This window comes from Phascolarctos cinereus, unplaced genomic scaffold (assembly GCF_003287225.1).
Source record: "Phascolarctos cinereus isolate Bilbo 61053 unplaced genomic scaffold, phaCin_HiC Scaffold_4;HRSCAF=312, whole genome shotgun sequence".
Lineage (NCBI taxonomy): Eukaryota > Metazoa > Chordata > Mammalia > Diprotodontia > Phascolarctidae > Phascolarctos > Phascolarctos cinereus.
Window position 1 is genome coordinate 409,460,584 of NW_027555847.1, and position 8,119 is coordinate 409,468,702.

An 8,119-nucleotide genomic window follows, 5' to 3' on the forward strand; every position below is an offset into this window, starting at 1 on the left:
GCCTGAAATACTCTTCCTCTTCCTCTCTACCTCCTGGTTTCCCAGAGTCAGCTGAAATCCTACCTTTGACAGGAAGCCTTTGCTGAGGCCTTCTAATGCTAGTGCTTTATCATCTCCAGTTTATTCTGTATATATCTTACTTGTACACAAACACTTGCATATTGTCTATCCCATTAGACTGTGAGTCCTCAGAGAGGATGGCCTGTCTTTTGCCTTTCTTTATATTCCCAGTGCTTAGCACAGTGAAGGGCACATAGTAGATGCTCAATAAATGTTTACTGACTAATTGATTCTGAAGTCCATTCTTCCCCACTTTATTTCCTTCCTTCTTCCTGAAGGATGATAAAATAATGTCTGCAGTTCATTTTTGTCTTATTCCATATCAATTTTTTAGGCATTTTTGGCCAAAGCAAGGATTCTTTCTCTGTTTCAGCTTGACCACCCAGCATTTTACAATTGTCTGTGCTCAGTTATCTCCACTTTCAAAGGAGATAATTGCTTTTGACGAAATATGGGGAGCTTTTAAACAGCATCAAGATCCATCTTAAATTTGATTTGTAGGTCAGTCTGCCATCTTTAAGCAGCATCATGTTTTCAAATAGGCAGACCTCTATTTCCTAAAAACAAATTTCCATGAAATATAGCAGGTGGGCAGAGGGGATAGAGCTATGTGATTACACACAATGAAATGTATAGCTCCCTACCACCATTAGACTAGAGTCTTGTTGAACTGGAATCTAGTCAAGCAGAAGGTCTTGGTTTTCTTCATTATGGTGCTTAGAGAGACATAACAACAGAAGAAAGATAGGCTAATGTAGTTGTACACAACTGAAAATGACTCAGAGATAGAAACAGTGATAAAATGAATGAATCTGAAGAACCACAAAATTGGGAGGGAAGTTAACACATCTGAGAGTCAGGATCTAAAAAGAACTTGACAGTCTCTAGAACATCGGGCTGAATCTAAGATGAAACACAACAGCGAAAATATGAGTCTTATACTTGGGTTTAAAAAAAACAAACAACCCAGCTCCATGAGTACAGGATGAAGATGGCATGGTTAAATAGCAATTAAAAAAATATTTTGGGGTTTTAGTGATTACAAGCTCAAAGTGAGTCAGCAGTGTGAGGTGGGGGCTAAAAAAGCCAGGCTGTATGGAGGGACCATTTCCTGGAATAAGTTGATGATCCTGGTCTCTTGGTATTTTGTTATGGTTGGAGTTTATTTGGAGGTCTGTGTTCTGTTCTGGGGATGCCCTGGTTTTAGAAGGATATTGATAAGCTGGAAAACATCCCAGGTACAACAACCAGCTCTTAGTAAGTGTGGTACGAAGATCAAGGAATTGGGGATTTCTTTATTTAGCCTGGAGTGAAGGAAGGCATGACAACAATGTTATTATAAGGGTGGTCATGAAGAACAGGGATTAGACTCATTCTGTTTGGTTTTAAGAGGCGGACCAATAGCAATGGGGGGATGCTGCAGAGAGACAAGCTTATTCTTGACACTGGGAAAAAGTGCTAAAAAAAAAAAGTGGAATGAATGGCCTCAGGAGGTGGTGGATTCCATCTCGTGGTGGATCCTTCTTTAAAAAGAGGCTAGATGATCCCTTGTCCATCTCCACCCAGACCACTCAGGTTGAGGGAAGTGATTATTTTTCTATTATATTAATAACTAAATTAGGATTGAGGTTTTTTCCTTTCTATTTCCTCATTCAGGGACCAGTCCTTGTCAGTCTTTAAAGGGCAGGGTAATGAGATTGGCCTAAACCTCTGGGAACATTCTCCTTAATCTTGGGCATGATCCCACCCACCTAGGAGAGTTTACTTCTGATTAACATGCAAATAAATCTAACCTAGGTGAATTCCAGTCCTAAATCTTTAGGCATGGAACCTCTCCCTCCTCCCCACCCCTCACCCCCCAATTGTTCAACCTAAGTGGTCTGGGTGGAGATGCATTCCTTTGTCCAGAGTTCTTGTCCTTTGTTTTCAAAGAGGACCAAAATGATATCACTATGCTAGAGTTGAGTTTTAGTGGGTCAGACTGTGGCTGATGAGACCAATACGAGCTTTGGAATGCACAGGTCAGGCACAAACAGTCCATGTGAACATTTGGGGTGGATTCTCTAAGTTTGCTTATCTTGCGTTTCTCTTCAGCTACCTCAATTCTGCTTTGCTTTTAGAGAGCACAGTACCTTCTTTAATGTGGGCATGCCATGCTAAGCAGTCCTATGCCAATGTGTCCCGTGTCACACAACTCAAAAGTTCTTAAGAGAGACTTTGAGAGTGTCCTTGTATCCCTTCTTCTGACCACCATGTGAACGCTTGCCCTGTTCTTTTAGTCTTTTAGGCAAGCGTACGTTTTGCATTTGAACAACATGGTCAGACCATGGAAATTGAGCTCTCTCTGAAGCAGAGTTTGAATGCTTGGCAGTTTAGTTCAAGAAAGGACCTCAGTGTCTGGTATCTTATCCTGCCAGGTGATCTTCAGAATCTTCCTATGACAATTCAAATGGAAGCATTTCAGTTTCCTGGCATGGCGCTGGTATACTGTCCAGGTTTCACAGGCATACAACGAGGTCAGCACAATGGCTCCGTACACCTTTAGTTTGGTAGTAAGTCTAATAACTCTTCTCTCCCACACTTTCCTTCAGACCCTCCCAAACACTGAGCTAGCTCTGGCAATGCATGCGTCAACCTCATTATCAATGTGTGCATCCCTGGAAAGTACACTACCAAGATATGTGAACTTATCCACAGCATTCAAAATTTCTCCATTTGCTGTAACCGATGATTCCACGTATGGATGGTGTGGTGGTGGCTGATGGAGCACCTGTGTTTTCTTGGTGTTGTTGGACCCAAATTAGCACAAGCAGCAGAGAATTGATCCATACTTTGTTGCATCTCAGCTTCAGAGGCTGCATTGAGTGCACAATCATCTGCAAACAGATAATCATGCACCAACACGCCTTCCACTTTGGTCTTGGCATGTAGTCTTTTCAAGTTGAAGAATTTACCATCGGTGTGGTAGCTGACCTCAGTGCCAGAGTGCTTTGTCCAGAGTGCTGGAGTGCTGGAGGCAATGAGTCTCCTAATTAAGCCAAGTTTGCATTCTCTGCAGGAGGAATGAGAGATTTTAGCCCACGCCCTCATTAGAAAAAGTTTACCCACTCATTAATGGTTAACCAATCAGGGTTGATTTTCATCTGTCAGGAGTAACCCCTTTTGCAAAGGTATTTAAGCATTCAATGATCTCTATGGTTTCATCTTTGGTTACCAAGAGAGACCAGTGACCACCAATTTATTGATTATTTGATAGTCTAATTCTTTTTTTTTTTTTGGTAAGACAACAGCTAGTAAGTGTCAATTGTCTGAGGCTGGATTTGATCTCAGGTCCTCCTGACTCCAAGGCTGGAGCTCTATCCACTGTGCCACCTAGCTGTCCCATAGCCTAATTAGTAGATTATTAATTACCCAGAAACTCTGTCTCTTGGCCTGCCTTCAAATCCTGTACTTAATTCGTTACATCAGCGCTGCTTATCTTTAAAGGGCCATATAATTTAGAGATAGAAGGCACCCTAAAAATCATCTAGGTCAACCTCCTTATTTTACAGATGGGGAAAATGTGGACCAGCAGTTGCCTATGTAGTGAATAGCAGAGTCTGTAATTGAGCCTTGGTCCTTGACTCCAAAGCCAGTGCTTTCTTTTCCCCCATTATACCATACTTTTCCCTCCTATATCCATCTCTAATATATTTAAAGCATATAGGTATGGAGGCTTACTCTGCCCTACATCAGGGAAACATCTTGAAAAGGTTTGTATTTCAGAGAAGCCTTCACTGTATCTTTCCTGTGTTAGACAACTCTGAATTCAATTTGACAAACAGGGCTTACTATGAGAAAGACAATACAAAAGGTACAAGGATATGAAGATAAAACCTAAACAATCATGTCTTCAAGGAGTCTGCATTAATTATAATAGGGGACATAACAGGTACCCTGATAAATAACATGTACCAAGTATTACAAAGCACACTCAGAAGGCTGAGGGCACTGACAATTGAGAGGTTCAGGAAAAGGGAGAAGGAGGCAGTGTGGTTCATTGGAAAGAGTAGTGAATTTGAAGTGAGAGGATTTCCACATGTGTGACGAGCAAATCACTTAAATTCTTTTGGCCTCAATTTCTTCATCTGTAAAATGAAGGGATTGGACTAGATGACTTCTGAGTTCTTTTCCATGTTTACAGCTAGAATACTAGGATAGCCCTCTTGAAAGAGGTGGTGACTAAGCTTTGCTATGAAGGTAGCTGGGGATCCTCTAAGGCAGAAATAAGAAAGGAGGCCATTCCATGCCTGGGTGACTGTCTATACAATGCATGGAAGTACAAGATGGAAAGTTGTTTACAGGAAATGAGCCATTTTGACTGGAATAGAGTATGTTAAGGAGAGGAATATGAAAAAAGACTAGAAAGGTAGGTTGGAGCCAGATTATAAGTCCACAAACAAGTTGAGAAAGGAGCTACTGAAGATTTTTGAGGAGAAGGATATGGTCAGATCTGTGTGATAAGAATATCAATTTGGCAGTTACATGGAGGGTGGGTGGGAGAGGGGAGAGGCTGGAGGCAAAGAAGTCAATTAAGAGGTTATTTCAATAGATCAGGTGAAAAATCCTAAGCCTGAACTATAATAAAGGCTGTGAAAATGAGGAGAAGAGAACAGATATAAAATGATATTATGAGGTAATTATCAAGATTTGACAACTGATTGAGTAGTGAGGGGAATGGGGCTGTTTGACCTTGGGTACCTGGAAGGATAGTAGTGAATGCAACAGAAACAAGGAACATTGGAGGAAGAGTCTGGGGGAAAGATAATGAATTCCATTTTAGATGATTTCAGTTTTAGATGTCCATAGAACATCCAAGTAGAGATGTTCTATAGGCAATTAGCAATGGGAGACTGGAGGTTAGGAGAGAGATTGGGGCTGCATGATATCTAGATTTATGAGTCATCTGCAGAAAGGTGATAATTAAACTCATGGGAACTGATAACTAAGACAGAGGGTGCAGAGAAACAAGAGGGCCGAGGACAAGGCCTTAGAGAACACCCACACTCAATGGGTGGAAGCGAAATACTGATACAGCACAGGAGACTGTTTTAATATGTGATTTTAATAAAACTTGAATTATGCTTGGTCCTGAGCTATCTAGATATATCAATTATAATGCTATAAGATCTTATAGATTTTTCTAGCAATTAGAGTGAAGTATTAGAATGGAATTCCAAGAGAGCTTGTGAACCCTCCACCTTTCTGATTCCATCCACATGTATAAAGCCCTTACTGTGTTCAAGGCACTGTACTAGACTTTAGGGATGCAATGACAAGATGAAAAATAGACCCTGACTCAACGTTAAGTTTAAACAGACAAGTATATACATAATAATTTGAACAGTAAGAGAGAGCACTAAGGAATCAGAAAACAGTTTCCTATAAAAGGTGACCCTAGGATAAGCCTTGAATGAAGCTACAAATTCTAAAAGGCAGAAGGGAATCTATAAAAGTAGTGTAGACTCTTCCACTAAATTTTATGTTTTTTACATATACATATATATATATATATATATATATACATATACATACATATATATATACATATACATATATATACACACATGCACATACATATATACATATATGTAGATATTATATATGTGTGTAGTATACACATATAAGCACAATTATGTTTTTAAAACTAGGTAATGATTTTTTAAAAATATATTTTATTTCATATATAACCTTTTTCTTGCTGCTTTTTACATGCTAGAGACTTCCCCTCTAGGGTTACCTTTCATCCAGTCTGTATGTATCTTGTATGCCATTAATTATTTACATGTCATCTCCCCCTTTAGAATATAAGCTTCTTGAGAACAAAGACAATATTTTTGCCTTTTTTTTTGTATCCCCAGAGTTTAGCGCAGTGACTGGTATGCAGGTGCTTAATAAGTGCTTGTTGATTGATATTTGCTGATGCTTTTCTAAATCCTAATGAAGGATTTTTAAAAGACCTCTAGATCCTCACTGGTCTGACAAGGTTTAAGGCACTAGTTCCAGAGAGTGGAAAAGGAGTTGGAGTAGGCCATCAATTAAATGTCCTTTTAAATCCTCTTCCATTTCAGAGAAGGAATAATTTCAACGATGCTTTTCCTGGACCACTGCAATAGACTCCTATGGTAACTGGTCTCCCTACCTCAAGTCTCACCCCTATCAAATCCATCCTACACTTGGATGCCTCAGTAATATTCCAAAAGTACAGCTCTGACCGTGTCATTCCCCTGTTCAGGAAAAACCTCTAGGATCAACTACAAACTCCTCTGGCCTTTAAAGATCTTCACATCCTGGCTCAAACCTCCCTTTTCAATCTTATTATACATGACTTCCCTTCATGTACTCTTCAGTTCAGCAAGGTTTGTTTGGTTGGTGGTTGGGCTGTTCCTCATGGATGGCATTCCATCTTCTATCTGCATGCCTGCGTATAGGCTATTCCCCATGCCTAGAATGTCCTCCCTATTGTCCTCTGCCTCTTATAATCCTTTAAAACTCAATTTATATGCCACCTCCTACATGATGTCTTTCTTGATCCCTTCCAGCTTCCTGCTTCTTCTCTCCTCATTTCTCCCCACACAAAAAAGAATTACCTCATATTTATTTTGTATATATACAGCAGCCTTTCCAGGCCACTCTCCCAAATTACATTTGGGGGTTAAGTCTCTACAGGGGTACTATACTCAGGGTTCAAGGGTGTACTTAGTGGTACTAACCTTTTAAAACTGTAGCTCAAACCCCTGAGTGGCATTCTTCCCGTTAACAATCAGTAAGGACATTTACTATGATGTCATAAAACTGACAAAATATCCTCCTTTTAAGCCTGGGGCATTCTCTCCCAAAAATAAACACTGTGGGAAGAATGGACTCAGACTTGGAGTAAAATGGTAGTGAGGCAAATGTGTAGAACACAGGTGTAACAAAGACAATGCATGACTGTTAGGGATTTGAGACCTCAATATTCTTGCTCTCCTCAGATTCTCTCTGTAGTCTACTCCTGTCTATAGTTAGCTGTCTTCTTTTTTTTCTCTCAACTACATGTAAAAAATATTTAACATTTGTTTTGTAAAAACATTGAGGGGGCAGCTAGGTGGCACAGTGGATAGCATATGCCCTGGAGTCAAGAGAACCTGAGTTCAAATCCAGCTTCAGACACTTGACATTTAACTAGCTGTGTGACCCTAGGCAAGTCACTTAACCCCTATTACCAAACGAACAAAAATCATTGAGTTCCAAATTCTCTCCTTCCCTCTCTTCCCTCATTGAGAAGGCAAGCAATTTGCTATAGATTATACATATGCCATCGTGAAAAACATTTCCATATTAGCCATGTTTCAAAAGAAAATGCAGACCAAAAACAACAACAAAAAACCAAAACAAAACCAAACCCAAGATAATAAAGAAAGTTTAAAAAAAGTACTCAGCTCTCTTCTTTGCTGCCAGTTGTTTGTTAAAGGTGCTTCTTTCCCCTAGTGATTGCTTCTCTGGGGGGGGGTCATCTCCAGTCATCCTGATCTATATCTCCCCACTCTACCCAGATGTCTCCAGAGAAGAAAGTGAGGCTGGTGACCTTACACAACCCTCCCTCACTTAAATATGAGTCACTTGCAAGACATGACATCATCTTCCTTGATGTCATAGTCCTCTTCCCAGAATGAAAGACAAACAACAGCTTCTCTGGAAGTGCGTCTATCTGGATTATTTATCTCTGTTCCCTGCTGAATACAGTGTCTCCTACTGTTGGAGTAGCTTCACTTCAAAGTTACATGGTCAATGAAGGAAGGGAGAAAGGAGAGAGAAGCCTTATTCTCCTTCTTTGTCCCCTGCAAAGAATGATTCCCTTTCAGCATCCTGATTCTTCCTTCTGTTTCTGGATCCCTGCAAAGAACTGGTTCCCAGCTAAGGACAAATTCCACAGGGCTTAGTTATTTGATGGGGTGTCTAGGTGGCACAGTGGTTAGAGTGCTGGCCCTGGAGTTAGGAGGACCTGAGTTCAAATATGGCCTCTAACACTTACTAGCTA

General features: G+C 40.3%; 1 long non-coding RNA gene across 1 annotated transcript; it reads right to left on the reverse strand.

The window, feature by feature from the left end:
- Nucleotides 1-257: 257 nt before the first annotated feature.
- On the reverse strand, nucleotides 258-7,659 carry LOC144456951 (uncharacterized). Its single transcript, XR_013486188.1, has 2 exons — nucleotides 7,522-7,659; nucleotides 258-3,112 (listed from the first exon to the last, which is right to left on the reverse strand). It is a non-coding gene; the product is annotated as an uncharacterized LOC144456951 (long non-coding RNA).
- Between the last annotated feature and the right edge of the window lie 460 nt (nucleotides 7,660-8,119).